The sequence below is a fragment of the Anomalospiza imberbis genome, chromosome 2 (assembly GCF_031753505.1).
Source record: "Anomalospiza imberbis isolate Cuckoo-Finch-1a 21T00152 chromosome 2, ASM3175350v1, whole genome shotgun sequence".
NCBI lineage: Eukaryota > Metazoa > Chordata > Aves > Passeriformes > Viduidae > Anomalospiza > Anomalospiza imberbis.
In genome coordinates, this window is record NC_089682.1 from 32,720,233 (window position 1) to 32,747,952 (window position 27,720).

The following is a 27,720-nucleotide window of genomic DNA, read 5'->3' on the forward strand; positions in this document are numbered from 1 at the left end:
CTGGTGCTGTTACTGAAACCACTGTTTGCTGTTTCCATAAAATTTAATACACGTGGGAGTCATCATAACACAAATCCTGCCATGGTCAGCCTTCAGATGATGTTTTGTCTCTTCCTGACCTTTGTTACATTCAGAAATCTTTGCAAATATCCATCGGTTCGCACAGCAGAGGGAGGAATTTCTGGCCTCTTTCACAGATGGGAAAATGAGGCAGGGTGGGAAAGGACCTGCTGAAGGTCATGTGCCCAGCAGTGTCAGAAACTGCATCAGAGCTCATGGCTCTTAAATGCCATCTGGGTTTTGGGCTTTGTTTTTGTTTTGTTCTGTTTTTCTCCTTCAAAATCAGAGTGGTTTTGGATGAGGTAGGTTGAAGTGGCTGAGTTATTTTCAAAATAAAGAACTGGGCAATCTGCTGTGCACTGCTCAGTATCAATTCATATTGGGTCATCCTGCTCCTTAATTTTTTTCCAGTAGCCCAATATTGTGTATTTAGCCTTAATGCTGCAGTAGGACTTTGTAATTAAACACTGCAGTGGTTGTCCATGTCCTGGAACAGTGCAGCTCCATTTGCAGCTCCAAAAAGATCCCATGATAACTCCAGACATTCCAGTTTGGAACTGGAGAGCCCTGGGTGCTGCTTTCAGCTTTCCCTCAGATGTCCTATGTGACCTCAGGGAAGTAATTTATTGCCCCCTGTCTTGTTTCCCCATATCTAAAAATGGGCAATAATGATTCTCTCCTTTTGAGGGCCTGGGTGAGGGTCTCAGATGCTTTGATCAAGAGGAGAGTAACTCAAAAAATTCATTTAGAGTTCTTCAAGGAAAATAAGCCAGGAAATTAAGAATGTACTGCACAATATAATGAGAGTACCTGTCTATGTCTGCTATTTTTTCCTCACTTTTATGTCACCCCACAGAGAATTGTGAAGACTTACCTCTACTTTATCGCCATCCAGGATGTTCTGGACCTCTGCTTGCATCCTACTGGTATATGGCCCTTTAATGTTGAAGGTTTGAATTAAATACCTTCTCTTTTTTTGTGGTGGTGTTTTGTTTTTTTTTTTTTTTTAATGCAGTTCAGACTGCTGAAATCTGCTTCTGTAGTTCAGCAACAAAAGTAAGATCTGCCAAATTATTCAAAAATAATTAGAACAGATGGCCAAATATGGCATCTCAAACCTCCCAGAAACATTTAACATCCTGATTACATCTTACAGAATAAATGTTGACTGAGATAAGTGTAGTAAGGCACGTTTTATAAGTGCATTGACAGTTTTTGTTTCCCATAGACAGAATTATGGTTTCGTTGCATTAGTAAAGACACTGTGATGTAAATTTAAGGCAAATCTCACAAACTAAGATAACACAAATGGTAGCACATGTATTCTTTATTTTCTAATTGTTTGCATGACCACCAAGAGAGAAGTAATCTGTCACAAGTGAATTTGTTCTTTTGTGTGGTTTTTTTTGGTGGTTTTTTTTTGGTTGTTTTTCCCTGCTGAAATGAACTTTAGTTCTTTCAGTCCAAAAACCTGATGGAAGTGTCTGGCCCAGTGAGTCTACCTGTAATGAGAAGACTTGTGATTAGCTGAATCACACCCTGCAATCTGAAGGAGCTCTTTGGTCCCTTTTCAGACCTTTCCAACCTCCTGCTGTGAGGTGAAAGTTGATCAGTGCCTGTGAAGGGGCTCTCCATCACTGTATGGCCAGAAATGTCCTTTTTCATCCCAATTTGGAGGGCATTTCAGCTTGCCAGGGGTTTAAAGCTATAAAATAGTAAGAGGAAGGGAAGGAAAAGGTGTTTTTTTTTTTTTCCTGTCATTTTAATGGCTTTAAAGCTCACTTCTGTAACATTTTCAGGCTTACAGGGTGAGGTAGTGGTAGAAATTCCCAGGGTGAGTGGTAAGTGAAAATGAGAAAGAGGAAGGTGAGGTTTTTACTTCATTGCTAACTTTTAGGAACTTCATTTTTAGGGAAACTAAATGACCCAAGATCCACCACAAAGGGTGTTGGTTCTGTCAGCAATAGACAGATTCCATTTGTTCCAGTACACTTTCAATCAGGTAGTGCAGAAGAAAGCCTGCTTTATTTGTGGGATAGATGCAGGTGAAAAGATAAATTCTGCTTACTGCTGACTCCTGTTTTTAGAGTTGAAGAAATCAGGCCATCACCAACATTTCAACCTCAGAGATGGATTTTAGTTATGAAATCCCAGAGGCAAAGAAGGAAAAAAAAAAAAGAGAAATCCACAGTTCAAAAATTATTAGGAAATCTCTGGTATTTTGAAGAGATGGGCTGTAGAAAGCTGACACATGGTGTATGGCAAAAACCTCTACTTCCTTCTCATGATGGGAATACTGAAAGTGGAGATTATGGCACTTTTTTCTTTTTTTAAGGTTTCAGGAATCTTGAGTATTGTTGATAAGTTGAATTCTGTAAGCTGAATAAGTAGTTTCATTTCTCATTCTTGATGCAAATAGCTAACATGAGCCAAAGGGCTCATGTGAACATTATCAACCTAAAGTTCAGACATTGAGTGATGGAAAAGGTGGCTGTAGTCACATTTATGCAGAAGGGGAGAAGAAGAAAATTTTAAGTAATTTCAAGTTCTTCTCTTATTCTGCTGGCACTTTGGCAATTTTGGGCTGATTCCTGAGGTGGTGTGCTGCTCCAGAGCTCCCCTTCCCTGGAGAAAAGCCATTTGGAAATGAAAAGTTGTCCAAAGGAATTTACTGCAGGAATCTGTCATTTTGGGTGATATTTTCAGCCAGAAAATGTAGTTAATTTTGGCCTGGAAATGAACATGGGGTGAAATGGGAACAAGGGAGAGTTAAATTTTCCATAGGGGAGTTTTAAGGTGCTGCTTTGGACTCCTGCACCTCACCAGGAATTGCAGAGTATGCACGTGGTAAATACAGTGCTAAATGCAGAAGAGTTGCTTACAGGAATGGAGCAGCTAAGCTGATTTTGGCAGGGCAGAAAATTTTGGGATGTCAGAGGCCCCTGTGCTCCCTGTTTGCTCCGAATCCAGAACAGCTGTAAGCATAGCCCAGATCCTCCACGTTGCACACAGGTGCTTTATCACCAGAAAATCAAAAGCTGCTCTGTTGCTGTGAGGTGACCCTGCAGTCAAGTGTCAAAACTTTGAAATATTTTCTTTAGATGGCATCTTTCTTTTCAGATATTCTGGAAGATGTGGAGGCCAAAAAGAATTGCTTGAGGCTGATTGTTTCTTTGATTGACAGTCTGTGAAGGCACCTTTGGTGTCCACCTGTACAACCACACACCTGGGAGGCAGCACAGGAGCTTTCAAAGCTCTCTGCTCCCCTGTCAGCAAAACCAGAGGGGTAAAGATGGAAGCCTGGTCTCAAACTGGAACACACTGAGTAACCCAAGTAATGAACTGATTTCAGAAGAAAATACTTTAATGGAGAATATATAATAGCACCTGAGACTGATTTCTAAACTCTTGATTAGGAGGAGATTAGGAAATCTCTTGTGTTTTGAAGAACTGGGTTGTAGGAAACTGACACCATGGATAGAACCACAGCTAATTCCTTCTCATGATGTGAACACTGAAAGGGGAGATTTTTTTTTTTAAGGTTTCAGGGGCCTTAAATGTTGTTGGTAAAATGAATTCTATAAGCTTAATTAATAGTCAATATAAAATCTAGGGCTGGTTCTCTGAGGGACTGAGAGGCACAAAGGGAGAAACTGCACACCCTCAGGGCTGCAGCAGGATGAACCTGACTGCATTTCATTTCCCTATTTATCTTTAGGTGAGTAAATTGATGCTGAAATAGTACAATATGTGCGACAGGAAAGCTGACACCACTAACTGCACTTAAGTTAGTGCACAGTGTAACAGCTTGGTGATGCTGAGCTTGGTCCCAGTGGTGAGTTTCAGACTCTGGAGACATCATGGTTTGCTGTATACACAAAGAATGCTGTCAGGTTGGGTTATTATTGTTTTATGGTGCTTAATTATTGTGTTATCATGAAAACTACTCAAATTATTTCCTAGAGCGAGTCAAGACAGCTGCCAAAGTAACATCACTTTTACATTTCACCAAGTCACCACAATAAAACTGCCTTGCCCTTAATACCTTTAAAGAGCAGAGAAAGGAAATTTAACTTCCAGAGGAGAGAGTAAGTGCAGGTTCCAAGCAGGACAGAATTTTGTGCTGCTAAGTGGATTATACCTCTCTCAGGGTACTCCAGATTTTACAGACTCAAATCTGAATTTCACATATGGCCTCAGCCCTAGGCCAGGGTCCTACTTGAATTATTCCAGGCTTGTACATAGAAAGCTGTTCTCCAAACATGAATCCAATTACCAGCTGCAGTCAGGCAATTGAATGGCTACAGAAAAAAAATAATCTGAGACACTGGGGGGTGGGAGGGAAGGAAAGCAGGGGGAGGAGCAGGGAGAGGACTATGATTTGTGTGGTAATCAAGAGGAGAAGGTCAATTGTAATAGAACAGGCTGGTTTAGGAGACAAAGATAATGCAGGATGCCTTCCACTCTGTTGAGGGATGCTATCAATAGATCTGCTGCTTTCATTACAAAAAATGTCACTGACTGACAAGATGAATATAGGCAGGGGAAGAAGGGCTTCTGATGGATCAGGTGATTAAAACCTAGACTGCAGACGGGCAATTAGCAAACGCCAAGCTGATGACCTGTACAGGAACTCAAGCACACGAAGGGAGGAGTGGAGAAGGTGCAGCAGTGCACACACACAGGCAGCTGCTTCTCACTGATGACACTGAGTGGGCTTTTCTGCCTCTTTTCTCCTCCTGTGACCCCTGAATGGGAACCCCAAAATGCCTGCTGTCCCCAGAGACCACAGGGGCTTGTTAACAGCTTGACTGCAGTTTAAGCAGCCAGCACTCTGCTTTTCTGGAGGCAGCAGGACTAGAAAGGACACCTATTGCAGCCTTTGTAGGGTGGCTGTGGCTGCTCAGAGCCTGGTTTGAAGTGTCTGCTGTGTCAGTGCACCCATGCACCCATTAAACATTTCCCTGCTCATTTGCTGGCAGCAGCCCGGACAGCTGACACCCACATTCCTCGAAAATTGCTTTACTTTTTTATCCCTTCTGCATCTCACAAGATGAGGGCTTTTGAAAAATCTGAGGGTATGTTTTCTGCTAGGATTGCAAAATAGCAGCTAAGCCTTCAAGTGCATTCCCCTATCCTACAGGTCAGCCTATAAATCAGAGCGAAAAAGGGTTTGGATACTTATGTTTGTTTTACTGCTGTTTGCATAATATCATATGTTATTCTCAAGATATGGCAAATCAGCTAATGCTTTCATCAGTTTAAAATACTGGCACTTATCAATTACATGAATTGATTGTCACAAAGCTTGTAGAATACTGAATTTATGATTGAGAGAAATGCTATGGATTTCTTCAACTGTTTCTGAGGTTTTAATAGTGTCTTTCATAACTAAAGGTGCTGAGATGCAGCTCTTGGGGAGAACACAGAAAAACCTACAGGCTTTGTTGGAAACATCTACGATTTCATTTAAAAAAAAAAAAAAAAAAAAAACAGATTTTGAAAAATTGGGGCATCAGAAATTATGATGAGATGTCAGGAGCTATTTATTCCATAAAAGCTTATGGTGTTAATGTATCCATCAGTGCTGATAAATCCATCATGGCTTAATCTGTTGTGCTCAGTGTGGTAACAGGACAAGGAGCAGCCATCTGCTTACCGTATTTGATTGCTGTTTCTTTGCACAAATACAGTCCTGCTTCCAGCACTTAAGAGTGATTAGCTCTAACTTATGGAGCTTGCTGTGACATTCCCACTGAGTAATTACTGGGGAAAGCAATCGACAGAGCATCTGAACACGGGGGCAAATGGTTAGCAACTACATTTGTGACAAGTTTAAGGTCTAACAAATCTCCCCCCACACGTGTCCCCATAAGGGAAAGGAAAAAGGGCAGAGCACAATCTGTAAAGGACGATATTTGCTACAGATATTTTCCAAAGCCTACACTGCAGAAGCTTGAAAAGCCTGATTTCCCATCCCTCCAAGCCCCTGAGGCAAAACAGTCCTTGATTAAAAAAGGGGGAAAATTTTAATTGCTCTTTCTCTCACATTCCTAGCTTGGTAATTTGTTTTTCCAGTAGTTGCACAGGATCAGGGATGGGGGCTTTGTGCTCAGACTCCCCTCATCAGGAGGTGGTGGGGGCTAAGGCACAGGCATGACAAAAGCTTCTGTCCCCCTGATTAATAGTTTATTTCATTTACTGTGTTAGAAGGGGCTAGCTCTCCAAAGCCTGTCTTGAAATTACTGGTTTGGAGAGATTTGCTCCCAAAACTGAACCTTCCTGCATCCCTACCCTGTCCTTGAACTTCACTCACCCAAATGTTTGTTTATAGAGGGGCAGATTAAATGTGCACTGAAAGAGAGTTGATTTAGCTGCACAGACTAAGATATTCCAGTTTTGTCCTATTTTAAGTTCTTAAGGGGGATTTGAGGTTTTCTTAGAACTACTTATGGTATTTTGAGCAATTTTCTTTTGATGAGCTGCAGCTATTACCTTTCTCCTTTTGTAGGATTTTATTACCTTCTTTCCCTTAACCAAAGACCCCACCTCTACCCTTTTCCCCCACATCCTCTCACTCTGAGGGGGAATTAAAATGAAACTTCTTATTGTCTCCACTGGGCTTTCCACCAAAAAGAAAAGGCTTGACTGTGACTTTAGATTTGCATTGGCCTGACACAAAAATTAATTTATCTAAAGTTATGTAGCTCTTTGAAGTGCTTGGGGACATGGGAGAGATTCAGCATGTCCTGCAACTAAAGTGAGTGGTTTTTATCTGCCCTAATAATGGCCAGTTGTACCTCAAGATTGTGCTCTCAGCAGTCACTTACAGAGACTTCTCCTTCTGGAGAAGGAGTAACATCAACCAAAATTCAGAGCTCTTAAAGCTGCAGCTGTTTTCAAGGGGCTTTTTGGCTTTTGGAGAAGAAAAACCATTCATTGTGCAGCTCTCCCCATGCAAAGTGAACTTGAACATGGTGGTGAAGATTTTCCCTGGTGCACTTGGGCTGTGTGCCAGAGCACCCTTTGCCAAATCTGGGTGACTGGCTGAGAAATGAAAGATCTTTTTGTATAGCTGTGGACTAAGATTTTTTTTTTTTTTTTTGTGTAATCAGATAAAAATGCAAGTTTTTCCTCTGAAAATTCCAGAGCATAGCCTGCATAAGGTCCTCCTTAACAACAGAAAATACTGCCCAAAGCACCTCACCATGTACTGAACCCTGAGCATCCCTAATCCAAAAAATCTCATTATTTGCCCTGACTAGGGCAGGGACTGAGGGGTTTGGGGGCCAGGCAGCAGATCCCAGAAAGGTGTGAGAAAGGCAGCACGAGCTCAGACTGGGAAAAAAGGCAAGATGAATGTTGCAGTGAATTTTGCCATGAGAAAATAAATGAAGTTTTTCAAAATAGAGGAAACACTTGTGCAAGAAATCTTCCCTTCCTTACTTTGTCTTCTCCTGGAATGGTTTGTGATCCCTGTTCTCATTCCGCCTTCTAGTCAGCTCTTTTCATTCTGAGTCAAAATGTGATGGGACAATTTTCCTTCCATGCCATAACTTGTTGCAGCACTAATTACATCTTTGCTTTAAGAGCTGGAGTCACCAGTAGAGAGTGATTGGGTTGCTCCTTACCTTGAATGAGAAGTGGTGACTTTTGTTTGCTGCTGCTGCTGACTGGATTTGTGCCAGAGTCATACAGCAAATTAAATATTATATATCTTCCATATAACCCTGGCTAATTTAGATCCAAAGTAATTGCTTCTGGAGTAATTGATTTACATCTATAGCCAATATTTCTGCGTGTCTTTTGTTGTTTTAATTATCTAATGATCTGATTGTGTAAGCAATACAGGATAAAGTCTTCCTGTTTATTTCATTTTGCATTGCAGAAAGTCAACAATTTGAAAAGCAGAGGATTGCAGTCCAAATTGCCCAGGATCTTTTAACCTGGACATCTCTTTGACCTGCACAATTCGACGATAATGATATTTTTATGTACAAATATTACATGTAAGAAACAACCTGCATTGTGTTGCAAGTAAATACTTCATTCCCCCATTCTGTATGTGATCATAGGATTTGCTTTTTGTCAAGGAATAAATTTGTAGCTTACTTTATTAAGCAAGATTGAGAAAATAATGCCTGGGGTTTTTAGTTGGGTTATTATATTAGAGGATTTTTTTTCTCTTTTCCCAAGTATTACAATGGTTTGATGTTTGTGCCTGCTTTTGAAGGCTGATTACAGCATTTGAGGTCATAGTATGCAATCAGTCCTTAGCTAATTGCTTTAGCTAGTTTGTTATTAATTTGTAATGCAACCTCTTCCAATCTAGCAAGTCACTGTCTATGCCATGACAGTGACAGTGAAAAATGAAGCAGAAAGGGTTTAGGAGCTCTGGAAGGATAGGAGATGATGTTAAAGTTTTATTCCACCATTGCTGGCTGAGGATCTGTCTGGGGAAAGTTTTCTGCTTGCCATCATAGAGGGACTGGAGGGTGGGAATCCAACTGCAGGTCACTTACCAGAAAGGGTGTCAATCTGAAGATGAGAGGAAAAAATATTGATGAGCTTTTATAGAAACCAGTCAGAATGAAAACCAGAAATCAACAGCATGGAGGAATAGAAGATATGAAAGAAGAGAGTTGGGATGAGAGAAGGGTGGTGCTGATAACAAAAAACTTGTATGAAATGCATGAGCAGAAAGCAAACTGCTGTGCCATCAGAAGTTTTGCAGAGAGTATGTACCCTCAAACACCTCGTCAGTAACCTTATCTGAAATAATCTAAGTTCTCACTGTGTCAGGATTCACTGGAATCAAACATTTCTGGAAGGAATTGGTGAAGCATTTTCTCCTGCCAATATCCTAAATAATCCTTCTTATGTTGCTGCAAGGGGAGAATGAGAATAAAATGGTGAGAATTCTGCACTATTAGAGGATGTATGCAGGAAAAATTAAGCATGAGGTTGTCAGAGTCACTGAATTTCATCAGATTCCTTCAGATCATGATTTTGTTAAATAAGAGATTTGATATTATTTCACCCCTTTGTGCCCTTCTCCTTCTCTCTCCCATGCTGCAGGGTTTTTTGCTGTTTGCACTAATATTGGACTTTTCAAAATGGCCCAGTGCAGGTTACTCAGAGATGCTCCATAGCCTTGCTGCTGTCTAATTTCTTTGGTTTTTTAAGCAGGTGCTTTTAAGTTACTTTACTACCAGCAGAACTTCCCTCTTTATCAATACAGTTCATCTGCCTGGAGATTACAACCATATTGTCACCTGTTTTATTGATGTTGAATTAACCATAGTTTTTAGTGATGATTATTATTATTATTTTGGCAAACACTAAGTTTTTGTGCTGTTTTCTATTGTTCTATATTGTTCACATTTTTTATAACCTTTACAAACTCTGCTTCCTGGGCTGTAAAATCCATGAAATGTGGAGTTTGAAATAGAGTCATGTAGTGCTTGAAAAAAAAGTTATTCTCATTTTATAGCCATTTGTTAGGTAATCAATTTAAAGGTCTTCTATACTGCCCTTTAAATGTGTAGGTGTAATTCCTATAAGCATTAATAGGATTTACATTTCCTGTTCACTGGAGCCCATATTCTTTAATTTGCTTCTCTTTCTTTTTATACACAGAGAAAAAAATAATCACGTAGATGAAATACTGCAGCGTATTTACAAGTATTTTCAATATTTGATTTTAACAGTTTTGTCTTCAAATTTGTTTTGATCAGAGAGGAATGAAAGCATAATAGCATTGTTCTTATTGCACCTCTTTCCTGATAATACAGCAATGGTTATTTCATAGCTAGTACATTTAGAGGGACATAAATCTGACTCCCAGTATTGATCACCCTCCTCAACTAAATAGACTCAGTGGATTAAAATTCTGAAGTGGGAACTCAGGGTCACCCCTGAGGGAGGTGCTGTCAGAGCACCCACCCAGATAAATTAGAGGGTGGCAAATAAGGAGGAAAGGTGAGGCAGGAGGCATCCAGAGAATGGTGGGCAAGGAAAGAACAGCAAACTAAACTCAGACACCTGTGGGCATACTGGAAACAAAACCCCACAAGTTTCAAGAAGAAAAAAAAATTGGAACACATTCTTAAAAATCCTGGACTAAAGAGAATTACTTCCCCCCTCCAGCAAGTGGGCATGCTGGACATGTCTCTGCTGTCTTGCATTTGTGCTGAAATTGGCCCTGACATTTGGAGGCAACTGCAATATCTAAAATTCAGAATAAAAAAAAAAATTCAAAAAGGGACAAGTCATGTTTTAGTCATGTTTTTCTGTAGTGGGAAAAATCTTTTGTGTTTGAGCTGCATAGGCAGGGGTTTCCCAAGGCAGATGGAACTTTGGCAGATATTTGGGATAGTGTGTGTGGCAGTAAAGAACATAGCGAGCTTAGGTGGTATTAAAATTGTACAGAGACAATGTTCAGTCTTCAGCAGCTTCATCACAAATGAAATGTAACGACTGCAGGGATTGCCACAGACTCAATTTAGTAAAATACACTTGCAATGTTCATCAGAATTTAGAACACAAATTTAGTGCAAACCATAATAGTTTTGTAATGTAATAATTCCACTGTTATTTTCAAGCAAATTTGCTTGAAAATGATTATTTAATATAATAATTTTTATTATATAATCATTAATAAATTATTATCTAAAAGTAGCTTTTCTTTTAGTGCACAGCAAAAAAAAAGAATGCATTTTCTAACTGGCTTTCCATTCTTGCCTCAGAGCTTGACTGATCATTTCTTTCATCAGAGGTCATCTGTGCTTCTAAAAATGAAACCTGTGTGGCCACTGTTTGTTCAGTTGTTGCATATTAGCTCCTCAGTGGTTAAAAAGATCTGAACAAATAAGAGGGCTTACCCTACATTATATTACCCATTATTAGTAGGAAATTGAAGTCTAGAGATTATTATTAAGCCTCAGCCACTGAAGCCTACCCAGGCTCGGAGAAAGGCCACTGGAGCTGACCCTTGATCAAACTGCATTAGGAGGGTTTTACCCTGGTTGCTAATTAAATAAACAGTGCTGATGGTATTATTCCTCCTCAGAGGCATTCCATGACATCAGCTCTCCGTGGCACCCAGGGACAAAGGGAATCAGGTTCCTTTTGGTGACTTCAGGGTCTGGCATGGGCCATCCTGCCCTGTTGTGTTTAACCACGGCTGGATCGTGTGTCAGAGGGCTTCTCATTGAAGCTTGGGCAGAACAGGGACAAGGTTTCTATTAAAATAGAAACTTTTGTGGGTTTTTGCTTTCCAAGAGGAAGAGAGGCAATTTAATTTGTGCCTTGGTGTGCCAGGAAATACAGAAGGAAACAGCTTGATGAGTCTGAGAAGCACAGACATCTAAAGAGAGGGTGTTTGGGTAACTTTGGTGCCTTTCCAGTACTTAACTCCGATTTTTACTAAGAATGTGTCTTTGCAGCACATTGCTTCACTTCAAGGCAGGAATAAGGTTAAGGTAAAAGACTCTTTAATTTTTCTAGTGTTTCATATGGAAATTTCAATTGAAGGGCAAAATCTCTCTGCCAATATCACCTAAAAGTAAATAAATTCCAAGCAGAATATTTATTCTTTTCTGGGTGTCTTTTCAGTCATCTCTTCTTTAAACAGAGTTCACTGGAAACAAAACAGAGATGGAACTGGGGTTTATTTTGTTTTTCTGAATTTGTCTGTGTGAAGGAAGTCTTGAGGTTTACAGAGCTGTGGTGAGATCAAAAGGTCCAACCTGGATAACAGAAATTCTTGTCACTCAGGATGACATAAAGGATCCCCTCATCCCTGTACTATGGACTGCACTGCCTCCCAGTCCTGCGTGTTGAAAACATATGAGCAGGAGCCAGAAAAATCAAAATAAATACTTAGCTTTTCTTTCCAACAGAATTTGGGGGGTTATATCTTTGGTACAGTGTGCTCTTGGGGAAAACAAATGGGCCAGGGCCTTGGTTCTCCAGCTCCAAGAGGAGAGAAAGGCAAAGTGAAAAAAAAATACTAATTTAGCTAATTAAGAAGATGCCATTACTTGTTTTTTTTTGGTTGTTTCACAAATCAAGTATCTTATGACTTAAATGAATCTTGTTTGAATCAAAATATTTTCAAATTAAAAAATTATTCAGTTCAAATGGGAAAATTTTTAACAATGAAAAAATCTGCTTCTAGTTTTTTGGGGCAATTTGTTCTGGTTGCAAATTATCATCACCATTAAAGAAATTGTTGCAGCTTTTCTTTCCCTATCCATTAATTTTTTTTTTTTTTTTTTTTTTTTTTTGTGATAGCCTTCACTAATTATTTTTCTTACACTTTTTAAGTAATTAGTTAATGAACATCCTGATCAGCAGGGCACCATCCTGCACCAGGCTCACAGGGAAATGCCACCATGCCCCTTCAGGATGTCACTCAAGGATTTTGACCCAACACTGTCCCAGTTGTTTGTCTGCCCTGTCTTTTCCTCTTTCCCATTTTTGTGAGACCCATCCCAACATTTTTTTTGCAATAATCCATGCTTAGAGAGAGGGCAGAAGCTCCCTGCCTGCTCTTCCTCTCACAGAATCTGTATTTTATTGGCCTTTAAATTTAAAGGATCACAAAATGTGTTTTTCAAAGCAGCTGGCATGGCTTAGAAGTCTCACCATTTCAAACTTCTCTGTGAAAGATGGATTTGTTGGAAAATTACTAACAATCTGTAAATCTTTGCAAAACCAAGATCAATTCTGAAGTAACACTGTTTATTTTATTGCTCAGCTGTGTCATGGTGGCTCTTGATGACACAGAAACCCGAAGTACAAGACAAATACTGTTCGTCAAACCCCATAAATTCCAAGCAGTACTTGATATTTTTTTTTATTTGAAGTGTCTTCTACTAAGAAATTAAATATTGTGAAAAGCAAAGCATTTTGCAGAAAATTTAACTAAGATAAATTTTCTTTTCTTACTAAAAGCAGTAAGCGTCAAGATTTTTTTTATTTCTGTAGTACTTTTTTTCTTCATTTTTTTTACTGTCTTTATGGTATGTAGCTTTATTAAGGGCTAAAAATTTCATAAGGAAGCTTTAATTCCATAACAGCTAAAGTTTTATTTATTCTAAGTGGACTTCTAATTGTTTGGCAATTTTTTTTCATTTTGCAACAGAAAGTTCTAACAACTGCATAAAATGCTGTTCTTGGAAGCCTGTATTCACTTGCATTGCTGACACCTAGACTTGCTTGGAGACAAAATTAACTATTTTCAATTTTCATTTGGTCTTTCATCTTTTTTTTTTCTTCTTGTTCTTCCAGGCTAATGATTTCCACAGAAAAATCAGCTTTCATTCACTAATAATGACCAAAACGTAGTATCAGAGATAGAATTGTGATGGTTTTTCTGAATGCAAGCTGCCCTTTGAACAGCAACTGTCAGAATTAATGATAAAAGTGCTACAAGGCAGGAAATACCTTCTCCAGGGGCATCACATCCAAACAAGGATCAGCAGTGTCTATTTTTCCCAGCTTAAAACCAAGCTCATAGATTATGTCAGACGAGGACATAAATTCTTGCTGTGTGCCATGGAGTGTCACAGAATAATGTCACGCAGTTTATACTGACATCACATAAATGTCAGACTCTGTCACAGTGGAGAAAACAAGTGGCCTTGTCCCAGGACAGCCTGGATTTTTAATTTTTTCCCCCCTCTTTGTTAGAGAAGCAGCCCCCCTGCTCCTGATGACCTTGCAGCACGAGTGGAATGTGCATGGGGGGCACATCCTGCATTCTGGTGCTGAGAAATTTGGTGCCCTCTGTGCAAATCTCTGCTTGAAATGCAGCTGCACCCTGAGCTGATATGACTGATGGAATGTTGGGAAGGCAGAATGAATCATAACAAGGCAGTTATGAGGGATGGGAGAGTGTAAATAAATCAAAGCAGAGATATTAAAGCAATCCTTTAACAGTAGCATTTCAGGGAAAGCGGAGGAGGTGGGGAGCTCTACTGGAATGGTATTTCTGAGTTTTCTGCATGTCAGCTGTTAAGCTGTGCCCCAAGAAATCCTCAGGTGTTAGCATGTGCTCTTTGAAAGCGCTCAGCAGTGCCATGTTCACACATTCAGCACAAAGCAACATGTTGCTGTGCATCTTAGGAGTGGGAGAAATCTCTTTTCTTAAGATTTTCTCATAGGAGCAGCACCTAAAGGAAAGAGGAATTAAATGGTTACGTATAAGTAGAGAGATTTTATTTAGTGGGAATAGGTTGTTTGGGTCTGCATGTGGATCCTTCAATTTGAAGCCATCTCTGATTCAGGAGAAATCTCACTGCAACTCTTCAGAAGTCTTTGATTTACAGTTTCGTGGTGCTTTAGGTTAAGAACTCGTCCTGTTTAAGTGCTGTACTTGAGAAAGCACAAGGGGTGGAAAAATGGGTAAGCACAAAACTCCACATTTATAGCAGTTACCTGAATGCATTTTTTTATATGATTGCATATCTCAAAAGCAACAACAATTCTCACAATATCCTGCATTCTCATGCTGTGTTAGAACAATAAATGTCTTACATTTCCTTTTCCATTTTAGCTGGTTTGAGAACCTATATTCAAATGTGACAGACTTAAAACTATGGGACTTGGCTATAAAACTAGGTGTCTCTTGGTTTATTTATAAAATACAGATCTGCAGATATTTCTTTGGGCTGCATGCAGTAGGTGGTTGGCAGGGGCATTTCAATATCTTCATTTATGTTTTCTCCTTATACTTCACATACTGGACTTCTGCTTTTATCTGTTTTGTCCTGTAATGAGATTGGCTTTTGCCATCTGTTAGTCTGAGTCTGTTCCCAGCTAAATCATTTGGGGAAAGAATTTGGGTTTCCTCACCTTAGACTGTAGGAGAAATTCAAAGAGAAAAACTGCATTAGTTGCAATGCTGTGTCTTTCTCTGCAGGGCTGTCCTTACGATTTCGTCTTTATAGGAAATTTTCAGTGATTATAATTTTTGACCTCTTTAGTACAATCATGAAAAAAAATTATAAATACAAGTGAAAGACTTTCCAGAGAAGATGATTTAGGTTTCCTTTCCAAGATCAAATGTTGACTTTAGCCCAAGGGGCTTAAAAAGGCCTGTGGATTTTATGTGACATTTTCAGGTGGGATGATTACCGAGATACTCAAATAACAGGAGAGAGGAAAGGCCTTGGTGTATACACACTACACAGAAACTAAGAGTGACTTTATGATCATGAGGAAACCCATATGTTTTGAGTTACTTTAGTTGCCCGTAACAGTTTGTACATTATTGGCTTCATTTTTTTATTGTGTTGGCCTCGGTGCATTAATACTTCATAGACCTGTAGAGTAAGTGATGATTGACAGATGTTTTAAGGCCCTGATTCAAGAACGTTTTTTGGCTCATGTTGATGCCTATTCAAGTGAAAGTCAAGTGAGTTAAAGCCCTACCTTGGATGGAGTGAAGCATGTGCTTAAATGCCTCCATGAATCATGATCTGCATAATATTCCCTCAAGGTAAACCAAACACATTCCTTATTTTCTATTTTTTTTTTTTTTAGTGAAAAATGTACCTCCCCAGACCTTGTCAGTCTGTTTCTGAGTGACTTCTTTGACTTGTACCAAAAAAAAAAACCCTTTCCTGCAAATTACCACCACTGGAAAGAGGAGTGAGTAGGAATTTGTGAACAAAAGAAGCAGGAGAATTAAAATGAATGACTTCCTAATGAAGTTGCTATGGAAATGTCAATAAGCAGGGATGCAAATTAAATGATCTCGCTGGCACTTTTTGTTTCTGTTGTTCTTTCCTCGCTGGCTATGGGAAGGAAGCACATTCAGGATGTCTTAATGTCACATCAGTGACTGTCACTTGGCTGTCTTATAAATGGCAATTAGATCAGTAGGTCTGCCACAGAATGGGCAATTTTCTCCCATTCTTAAAATGAGAGATGGGGACACAGTGGTTCCCATTCAGGAGATAAACCACAGAGGGAATCATGCAGTGCTCTGGGTTGGCACTTTCCAGGCCGGGCCCCACCATGGTAGCAGCCAGCCTTTCTTTTGGCCTGCCAGCCATGCCCAGCCTGGGGTGTTTTAATTGCTGGCAGTGGCTGCCCCTTTGTTTTTGTGTATTCCCTCTCTCAGCATGCCTCCCACTATGGGTTGTTGGCAGCTCTGAGAAAACTGGGGGTTTCCAGCAGGGATTGCTTTCACCAGAGTCATGAGAGAGTGCACCTTTAATATCATCTACACTGAGGAGAGCAGGAGTTATCCTTGGCAGAGAGCCAGGGAGCACAAAGTGTCATTTCTAATGGCCACTACTGGAATTAAAAGGGAGGCTTGAATGAAAGGCTGGGGTAGGAAAAGCCCAGCTCGAGTTTGTTGTTGACAAGCAAACACACCTGGTGGGATGGGGACAGAGCGAATGGCAGGTCATGGTGGGAATAAGGAGCTGCTACATGAGAAGTGCAGCTCTCCCAGGGTCACATCAGTCACTCCTTGCCTGTGGAGATGCAGATTTTGAAGTGCCACCAGCAGTGGCTGGGGGTTCTTTGGCCAGGAAAGAAATTTCTGCTGCTTCGTGTGTGGAAAACAGCCTCTTGCAGCTCATTTCCAGATGTTAGCAAAATCAAAAGGAAAATGTGCAAATGCACAGAGAGCAGAGTTGAAAGACAGATAAAATCAATCTGGCATGCTACCTTCACTGAAAAGGTAAAAAAAATTATAAAAAATCAGTCTTAAAATTCTAGTTAATGCTTTTACACAATTCATAGCACTTGCTGCTGAATGCTAAAAGAAATTTCTGGAAAAATATTTGTGTAAAAAGTTTAAGGGATCATATGGGCATTTTAACAAAACTGAGTTCTAGTCCCTGTGAAGTGAGTGGGGTTTCAAGTGTTGGCCTCAGTGTGACCATTAATTGAATCAAATGGAGTCCTCAGTAAAATAGCTCTGCATTCAGCAATATCTTAGCTAGCACAGTCAGCTTTAAATGCAGCTATTTTTACAGACATTGAATAAGATTTGATTTTGAGAAAGGTAATATAATATCAATACTTTTTTAAAAGGTTATTACCCTTCTGCATTTATTTTTCAGAATTCTGTTTTTTTTTTTTTTTTTTTTTTTTTTTTAATTTTAATGCTTGCATTTATATGCAATCAGAGATCACTGTTAAAATAGCAAGAAATACAGGTAGGATTTTCAATACAAAGTTTCCAATGCACAGATCCAAGCTGTATCTGCAAATGTATTTCCCAAATATTAGGAATGAAGATTAGGTGTGTTCTGGCATTTATGAATGCTAAAGCAAATACCAATCACAATATTTTCCAGTTTCCTGAAACCTTTTAGGGAGTTGTGAGTTCAAAATTGACCTGCCTGTGAATATTTTGGTGAGTGAAAGGTAGATTAAATATATTGAGAATCTCCTGTTCACACTAAGAGAATAGTTTTAGATACACAGCTCTGTTGTTCCTTGGTGGGGTGGATTAAACCAGGTATTAGATTCAGCAGTGATGTTTTTGTTGGCATAAGGTTGGTACTTCCTTTGTGGAGCTGCAAGACCAGCAGATGTTGAGCTGTTGGGGTTCTGTGAGGTCCTAAAAAAATTGCTGAGAGAAAACCCATTCCCATAACATCGTAAGAATCCTGCATGGTTATATTCACCATTGGCTTATGCTTTGAATTTTAATCAGTGTCAACTTCAGGAAGCCACAAAAAACAAACAAAGAAACAAACAAACAAACAAACAAAAACCAAAAAAACCCCTCCTGAAACACAGCTATTGCTAATAGAAATTATGGTTTTGAGACAAGGAATGAAAGAAATCACAGGTATGTTCTTATTTTCAAGCAGCTTCATTCTTGCTAGTGAATTATTTAGGATAGTATTGTTTGTTGTGATTGAAAAGAGCTCAAATTCAGGAGCCAGGAAGGCTCCAGGAAGCCAGGAGGCCAACAAAAAATCAGAAACTGCTGCTTCAGGATTAGAGACTGTGGTGGGTTCTTATCCTATCTCTTCCCTTTGCTTGTGAAACTTATGAGCATGTCTGGCACTCAGAAAGGCATTGATGAGAGTGACGATTTTAGTTTTTTGACCTTATGGCTGGCTCCTTTTGGAAAGGCCAGATGCTGAGACTGGGAGTCCCTGTCTGATGTTTATCTGAGGCACTGAGAGAAAATCCCTTCTTGATTTCCTTGTTCCCTGCAGAAGCAGGGGAACTGAATTCAGCTTGGTCCCAGATGGGGAAGGGGAACAATGCCAAATTCCAGCATAATTTCTGAGCCATCTCCCTGCCAATGGCAAAGAAATGGCAGAAGATTCCACCCCCAGGGTGCTGAAAAGGGGAAAAGGATCTCTGCCTTTGGGAAGGGAAGGCTGTAAGAGAAGATTTAGGTATACATTTGTGGGGGAAGCAAAATGGGATGGAGAAACTCATTTCCAGCTGGTGCTTGGGGCAAGATGAATCAGCAAAGGCTGATTTCACTCCTGGAAAATTTCATCCCTGGGTTATCACCTTATCTTAATTGTGACTGTAACAAAGTTTGAAAGGCATCCTTAACAAGGATAAGCTGCTCTTGCTGGTGCCTGGACTAAGATTCACACAATCCAGCTGTAGGATAAGTTTGAGGCTCAGGGTTCAAGTCATGATGCAGAGCAAAGCTCCATGGTACAAAATTTTGCCTCTGCCACACCTCAACTGTTGGATTATTTTCAAATGCAGATTGATTTCTGGGACTACTTTCTAATTACTTGACATTTTTACGAGTGAACTGAAATATTTAACTCAGGCTTAAGGCAAGCATGATTCTTCCTGATGCATGCCTTGGGAATTGGGAGCTCTGTAGGGTGAGATGCCATTAATCCACAGTACTTCAGGAAATACAGAGGCTGATAATCTGTATGAAGCTATTTTCACTGGTAGAAAAACAGACTTGTATTTACTGAAAAATGGCAATTTACACTGCAAATTGCCAAAGGTATGCACATGTACCCACCCTCTCAGGAGTAGCACAACTATTCCAGCTGAAATTTGTAATGGATTAGGTAAATTTCTTAAGGATACAGAAATTCAAAGGCAATGAAAATGCTGTGAAAAGCTGGCAGATTGAAAACTCTTAGGAGACAGATTGTTGAAATTGGGCTCTATGTAACTCACAGCACCAGAAGACATAAATTTGTTTTCAGGCAAACCAGGTAGAAGTTGCCTTCCTTTGCCATGACAGCAGAGATCCTTTCTCAGTATACACAGCAAATTGAAGGTTTGCATGCTTACTTACAGGCTGAAAAGACTTCTGTTTATGTTCTAAGTCTATGAAGTGCTTGAATGTCTGTGAGTAGAAGGGAAACAGGAGAATAATTACCTGGGAAAAGTAACTTGAACCACCTAGTCAGAGCACTTGAATTGCATTTCCTGTATTTTCCAGATGCGTGTCTTTCCTTGTGTGTGTTCACTTCTTCCTAAATCAGAAGTAATTTCATTCAGTGAGAGTGTGGGGGTTTTTTGATGACCAAACCCATACTTAAAACAAGAAGAAAAAAAAAAACCCACAAACCACCCTCTCTGAAAACAAAACTTTAAGTAATTCCAGCTCATAAGGGAAGTGGAAATATTATCTGGATTAACTCAGGGCAGCACAAGAAGCTGAACTCATGGCTTCCTAGCAACATCTAGGAGCTGCAGGAACAGAGTCAATAGGAACATTCTGTCTTGGAAAAGCACCTCATGATTCCAAAAGCTAGGAAGGACCCAAGACAGCCAAACCTGTTCATATTTGTAGGACAGGGAAGGTGTGAAGACACTTTCTCTCAGCCCATGTCCATCTGCAGAGCAGATCCTGGTTTCAGAAGAAGGCTGTGAGGAGCAGGGATCTGGTGATTCAGGAAATGACACCACGGAGAGCTGATAGCTCCCAAGGAGATCTGAGAGCTCCTGTGGGTGTCTGATTCTTTGTGAAAACAGTGGCAAAGTCTGAGAAGGCCTGTGGCAAGGGGGTGACATGCTGGTGTAAAATGATCAGCACAAAATTAGCTGTTACAGAACAAATGTCAGTGAAAACTGCCAAACAAATTTCTCCTCATTTGGGATTCCTCGGTGTCTTGGATTCACGTGGAGTTTTTCTGGAAGGAGAGCCAAGGAGAATGTCAGTCACAGCCTTATTAGCATGAACCCCTTAAACTAAGGCTTCATCTTTGACAAGTGCGATATAAACTTGTTCTTCCAAGAGTAACCAGAGGACAGGTACCTATAGATGTCATCCATCACCTTCAGATCTACTGACTTCGTTGCAGCCTGCCTTCGTAGACTCACTTTTTATTCCTTGACCTTGGCTGGAATTGTTTTTTAGAGTTTGAACTCTGCTGGACAAGTTCTGGCCTGAATACAAATTTTGTTCTCTTTACAGGAAGCTGTGGAGACCTAATAATTGAAATGAAAGCTTCAGCCAGATGTGTAGCTTGTGTAAATTAAAAAAAAAAAAGGCAATAAAAATTTAGTGCTGATAATTTTTTCCATGCTTTGACTAAGGTAGCAGCTTCCCATGAAAGCTGACCAGAGCTAAACTGAGAATGCAGGAAGGAAAATGATTCTGAAAGCAAGGAGGTTTGTGAAATAGCAAGCTGGGCATCTCACAATGTAACTATTTCTCCTTGGGACAATACATTTCATAAAAGTTTGGAGACAGCCTCCTTTATCCGCAGTCTGAATAAATATCTGATGGTAATCTTGCCTTGGGATAGGATTTTGCTGTCATGTTTGCAGATGGGAAACATCCAGTGTTGTAAAAGCCTGATTTGTGGGGTTTGCCTGGTGTTCACCCACTTGGGTTTTGTTCTGGACTGCATTACTTAAGTCTTTAGTTTAAGAGCACCAGGAGCTTCTGAAGTTCTGGCAATCCTCACATGATCTAATCCATTAAAATTCAGGGCACCCCAGAACAGTGAGGCTGTGGAAATTTGAGCTTGATTAATCTAAACCTCCAGACTGGGTAGGACCCAGAAACAGGATTGCAGTTCTGGGATTTCATGTTTTCTCTGTTCAGGGCCTTGTTCTAACCAAAGTGATGAGTGGAAAAATTTGTGCCTCTTTTGTGGATGGCTGAGACATGTTGCTGCAATGCTGAAAACACAACACAGCTCTCAGCACCCTGCTCTCCAAAATTGCCTGCTAGCATAAATTCTCTGGCATTAAATCCAAACTCATAACATTATTCATTCTTTCAGCATTTCCCCAAGTTATTTTGTGACACAGAGGTGTGACAGAGGGATGCTGCCAGGGTGGGGATTTGACCTGCTTCCCGTTCCAAACCCATCCAGCAGTTGGTGTGATTGGTGTTCTGTCCAACTGTATGTGCTCATCTGAATTTCATAAATTCTTTATCCCATCGACAAAATAAAAGTGCAGTCAAAATTAAAATTATTTATTAACAGGGGGAGCTGAAGTGCCCTGCACTGGGCCATGGTGAAATCCAAGCTCTGTCAGCTGCTCAGGTGACTGAATCCTACAGACTTTCCCTGGGTGTGTAAATAGGACTGGGCAGTTTTGATTTCTTTTTGAACTGCAAATTTCTGCCTTTGTAAATGTTTCTTTCACATACACACCATGTAATTCTTCCCAAGACCCCGCCCTTTTTAGTTTGCTTCACCTCTCAGCCCCTCTTCTACTTTAAACACTGCCAGAGGTAGTCTGGATAGGAAAGGAAAAATTAGTTGGAAAAGGAAAACAAGCATCTGTACACAATCATATACTCCATCAGTGTGAATACAAGGCACCCGAGCCTTATACAAAGCTGTGAACATTATGTGCCAAATGTGTTGCAGATGTAGGCAGAAGCAACAAAATATTGAAAAACACAGAAAAGTCAGTTAAAACAGGCATACCAAGTTTTATGAAGAAAATAATTATTATGAGCATCTTCCTTAATATTAAATTTGACACAGCTTTTTTTTTTTTTTTTTTTTTTTTTTTTGGTCTGCTTATGAAGTATTTTGCAGCCAATATTTAAGAGAAAAGTAACATAACAAGAAGTAGCTCAGATGCCTCCAATGATACAGGTTTAATCCAGATGGAATTTAAAAAAAATGGATCTCTGCAGACATGAAAAGTCCTGTGGGCTCATTTTTAGAGAAGTGAGTTTTTCAGCATGTTCCAGTTTGCTGTGAGTAGTGAGAGTGGTCAGCTTTGATTTTCTTTCTGTGATTAACGTGAGCTTGTTGTGTTATTTTACCAAACAACCTATGCTAGATACAATTTCTGTACATTAAAAAATGCCTTTGGGGATCTGCTGACTTTAATGAAGAGAAGATTTAATATTAGTGTCTGCAGATTTCCTAAATTACTATTTATTTTTTTAACCTAATTTTATTTGTAAATTACTTTTACATGGACCTTAACTCAATGAAAACAAAACAGAAAAACAAGAGGTTTCCCTCCACCTTTTTTAAAAATTAGATATTTCTTATTTTAATGAAGACATTATTAGGGAGAGTTGGATAACAACCAGTGGTGAGGAATTAGAGTTTAACTATAAGGTCCTGCTCCTCTGGTTGACTTTTTTGTAACAGATTTGGACATGGAATCTCATGGAATCTGAAGGATGCAAACTCTAGAAGAGCTTAAAATGAAACACCATTCATATGTACAAATGGCAAAAAGTACTTTCAATCATTTTTATCTTTAACAGAGATATTGGCTAACACTTCCTTTTTTCCACCAAACAAAACCAAACAGTTTTGGGAGAGAAGAGAAATCTGCTTTTCCCATGAGAAAAGTTAAATATTTTGCCTAACATGGTATGGCCTGTGTCCAAAAACATGTAAATTTTTTAGTGCATGATGGAATATGTATTTTGGTACTTCATGAATTCATCTTCCTCTCTTCATCAGGCTTCTCATGTCATTAACATAGCTCAAGAAGGGAGGTGATCTTAGTGCAGCCTGGGGAATGCTGTCTGACTCAGAATTCCAATATTTAAGGAAAAAAAACAAAACCTTTAGTCCCTGAATTCTCCAAATTTCCATGCCAGTGTTCATTAAACCAAGTCTGAGAACGGATTGGTTCTGTCAAAATACCAACATTGGAACATGGGGTCCTAATTTTTAGATATTTATGTGGGATTTTTTTGGGTTATATGGCTATAAGATAGAAAAAATTATGGGATGGCAAGAATCGCAGGTAGGCTTTGCCTTTCAGTTTGGAGCTTGTAAAATTGACCAAAACAAGTTCTAGAAAGATCCATAAATATATTTAGTGGTGCAACCTGTGTCAGTTGAGCCAGGTACAATTTGAGGAACTTGCACTTTTTCTCTTGACAAAATTCCAGTGGTCTGAAACCTGAGTTAAATCTGTTAAATCAGATTTAATTGAGTTAATGTTAACATGAGTTGATTCCATTTAACTAATGGAATTCTCATTCTGATCCAGAAAGTGATAAAGGGAAAGAGTGGGATTGGCAGGTCTATCCTCAATATATTTAGTGCAAAGTCCACATAAAAATACAGAGCACGTTAGCAAAATATTCATTGTGGTTGTTGTGGCTTTGGAAGAGCAGATATTTCATATTTCCTCCCTTATATCAAACTCACCAAAGTTGGAGTCACTTCAAGTTTTGGAACCTTCAAACAGTAATTCAAATAATCATGGGAAAAAATTCATTAGTGCTGGGGCTTTGAAGCTTAGAACTTTATGCAGGATGCAGATCACATGTTGGAAAAACAGCTTCCAGTGGAAGCTCAGTATTTCAGAGTATTTTCACATTAAATACAGAAATTCAGCACATGAAGAATACAGGAAAAAAAATCATCATTTGTGCAAGGTGAAGCAAGGATTTCAGCTGGTGCACTTTATTCTCCTCCAACACCCATTATCAGCTTTCCATTTCAATTCCCTTACAATTAATGGCATTGACTACATTAGAAATGACAAAAAATACTAATTTACTGTTCTCTTAATTTCAGTAGGTTTGAACTTGCATTTCCAATTAATTATTTTATTTTTTCCCCCCATATCTTACTTTCAAGGTTTTTTAATATTTCTGTTCCCATGTGGGCAGCTAGGGGAGTGGTTGGGAACTTCTCTGTGAGGGGGAGAGGGTGTGGCCTCTTTTTGGGCATTTCACTTGAGTTCTGTGACAGGAACATGACTCAGTCTTGAGTTGAAACTCAGGATTTTGGAGCTGCAGCTGGCAGCTCCATGTGAAAATAATTCAGTGTACGTCTGCATATGCAGAACATGTGTAATTATATACATGCAAACACATATATATTCTCATTCATTCTCATAAATGCTTTAATTCAAGGACAGATACTCTTTTCTTGTTCTGTATTTCAATGTTTCCACGCTCAAGAGTGTCATAATATGGGAAAAAAAAAAAAAAAGTGATTCTCAAAGCTCTGCTGCAGTAATGGTTTTGTAGGAACTAAATAAAAACATCAGGCCTCTCTGTTCCAAATAATTTTACTGCAGTTAACCACTCAGCAAGCTGTCAAGTGTGTTGTCACCAAGGCCCTCTGTCTCCCAGTGAATAATGACACCAGTGAGTGTTGGATTTTTGGAGCATCTCAAACATATAGGCACTGTCTTACAGCTGCACAGAAGTTTTTCTCTACCACTTTGGAAGGGATGTTAGCCTAAAAAAAATCACCTCTGTTATTTTGTGCAAAAGCTATTTAGTGATGATAAGGTTTCACAAGCTTCAAATTAGTTTACCTACATCAATTTGCATGAAAATTATGTAAAAAGCACTCCCTGGACATTGTCTGGAATAGGCTTTATTTTTCTAATAGCTGATATTTTTCTCATTTTTCATAGTTGTGAGTTCCTTCCAGGAATCATTTCTGGCCTTGACCTCTCCAGTGCCTGCTCCATTCCTTGTGTTTGCATGGCTGTCTTACCAGGAATGACCTCCTTAATGTAAATACTTCCTTAATGTATGGAGAATTTATAGGGACTTTTATTTGCTTCATGTATAATTCTTAAATTTATAAACTTGACATTTGTAGTGTTTCAGTTATTTCTTTTTTCCTTTTAAAAGTTGATTGCAATTTATCCACTTGTAAATCTCTGCTTGAACTGTAATGCATTTTTATTGCCCCTTTTTCAAGGATTTGCTATAGAAATGTTCTCTGTGCATCAGCTGAATGAGGAAAAGGTATTCAGTAATGTGCTGAAGTTGAGCTCTACATTTTTTTTTTAAACCCAGTATTTCAGGAATAAGTTCTACATCTAAAAAACATAAAACTGGGAATTGTGACAGGAGTAACACAAAGAACTTTGTTACAAACTAATCCCCAAATTTTATCCTCTTACTTATGATATCAAATAGTAGGTTGGTTCTGTGGAAATTTACCTTTAAGAAACACAACTGGATGTGATTCATTGTGGCTTCAGGGAAGCAGGGATAGAAATGGTGAGTTTTAAAAAATTTATTCTCTCTGATAATTTTTTTTCCTTTATTTTTCCCTCTGTCTCCCAAGACATATTCAGTGCATGGTAAATTCTATTTTTTTCAGAGAATAGATATGATAATTAAGAACTGAAATAATTTTCAAAAATTAATTAAAAAATAGATGTCAAGGTGGCCATGAAATGTCTACCCTTATACTTTTCAACCCATGATATAATATTACTTTGTTATAAATATATATATATAAATATCCTCAAGTTTCACCCATATAGCTCTATTATTGCTTTCTGCACTAACTGATCAAATGGTATGAGCACGAAGATTATTTTGATGGGCAAAAGAAGTGTAAATCAAGTATAATAAGTTTTTGTGTGGTTGCTATAAGGTTTTCGTTGCCTGTACCATAGGCAGTGCTTTAGTTAAGGAAAATTAGGGCTTACAACTCAATTTCTTAGGTGAGGAGTGATTTATGATTGCAAACATACATTCAAAATAATAAACATTTGGTAAATTTGCACATTCCTTCCTTTGTTATATATAATTATTTCCTGTGTGTAGCGTTAGTATCTTGTGAGTAAAAAACCTCTCATAACATGTCCTCCTGCAGCATTGCTAAGCTCAACTATTGAATGAAATTTTTTGTGTGCCATTAGGTAAAAAAAAAAAAAAAAAAAAGAAAAAGTTCTTTATCTAAAAGGCTTTATGGTCTTTCTACTATAGGCAGGGGAATTTACAAGTTGCCATTGTTTTTCAGTGCAGTAAAAATATGTTGAGAATTACCAGCATACGTAGAATGCATTCAACATAAACAGATCCACAGAAAGCAGCTCCCCAGCTTGCTCTTGGTGAATTAAAGATTACTTGAACATACAGTTATGCTGTTTTTTAGGTGTTTTCAGGTTTAGGAAGATGATGCTTTAGACACGGAGTTCTTTACAAGAGTTTCTACTCAGCTTTTTGTGGTGACGATCAAGTTCTCTGTAGATGATGTAAAGTAGTTAGAGTAACTCACAGTACAATACAGCATTAATGATGTGCTTTGCTTCTCAATCTAAAAAAAAAGATTTTTAAAGAAGAAACAATAGTAATAATAGTAATAGTAATAAAAATTATATATATATATATATATATATATGTAGTAACTCCACCAGAGCTCAGAGTGAGCACTAGTAAAAAACTCTAGAAAAGAAAAACAAATCCTTGTTTTGGTGCTCTAGGAGGATTCCTAAAATCTTTATTCCTTATATTGTTGCCTTGGTAAGACCAAAAGTCAGATGTACAAAAAAACTTGACAAGTATTAGGAGTCTCAGTTTCTGGTGGTTTAATATTCAGAGTTTGTCATGAAAACAGTCACCAAGCAAGAGAAGAGAGATCCTAACAGCATGTATGAATATACAATGATTACAAATAATTTATTGTTTTACAAGATGGCAAAATTTAATAGGGCACCACACTGTTCTGTTCTAAGAAATTGTCCTTTATATTAATGTGAGTTTTGCAAAACAGGATAAAACAGAAGTGTCCAAATTTTCAGTTAGAAGAACAGTTACTTTCTTACTTTCATATATTGAGATTAAGTAAAATTCACTACTGGGAAGTGCAAAATAAAGCATTTGGTAGAAGAATCTCCTGAGCTAGATGACCCATATCTATCCAGAGAATCACTGGGGGTCACTTTAGTTTATGAACTTTTCACTTCCCCAAATGCTTTTAAAGGGCAAAAAGAACCTGGGATGGTGGAATGGAGAGGAGTTGGAAGCAAATATCGTGAAAAGGTGAATGCAAACCCGAAGTTTCTTGTTCAGGCTGTGGATAAAGAGTGGATTATGTCTTTAAATGAGAGATCACTGCTGCAGTGTTGGTATCCTGGCTGTTCACCTCTTGATCCTCCAGGCCAGGAGTTGCAGGGGGTTTCCCAGATTTTTCCTGTTCTCACAAACCCACAGTGTCTCTCCATTCTGAGACTGCTTTGTGCTCGTGGAGTGAACCTGCTTTCCTGCTGAATCTCTCCTCAGGCCACCTGCAACTCCTTTGGCTTCTAATTCAACACCACCTCAGGTTCTTTTGCCAGCAAAAACACTGAGTTCAGCTGCAGCTGCATCAATTAGCTCCTCAAGCCTGCAAGTAGTAACACCAGTGACACTTTTTTGGGTGAATGATGGACTTACTGGTGAGTCCATAAATGCAATGATCAATCCTCCCTTTAATGTTACTGGGTTTAAACATTCTTGAGCTTTGAAGGTGGCAATCCCCTGCCCTTCACTCA

General features: G+C 39.0%; 1 long non-coding RNA gene across 2 annotated transcripts; it reads left to right on the plus strand.

The window, feature by feature from the left end:
- LOC137466031 (uncharacterized) lies at nucleotides 1-27,618 on the plus strand. 2 transcript variants are annotated; one of them, XR_010994954.1, is made up of 4 exons: nucleotides 1-362; nucleotides 917-986; nucleotides 21,480-21,567; nucleotides 27,470-27,618. It is a non-coding gene; the product is annotated as an uncharacterized lncRNA (long non-coding RNA). The 2 variants fall into 2 exon arrangements; XR_010994952.1 differs by lacking the exon at nucleotides 27,470-27,618 and adding an exon at nucleotides 25,152-25,269.
- Nucleotides 27,619-27,720: the final 102 nt, after the last annotated feature.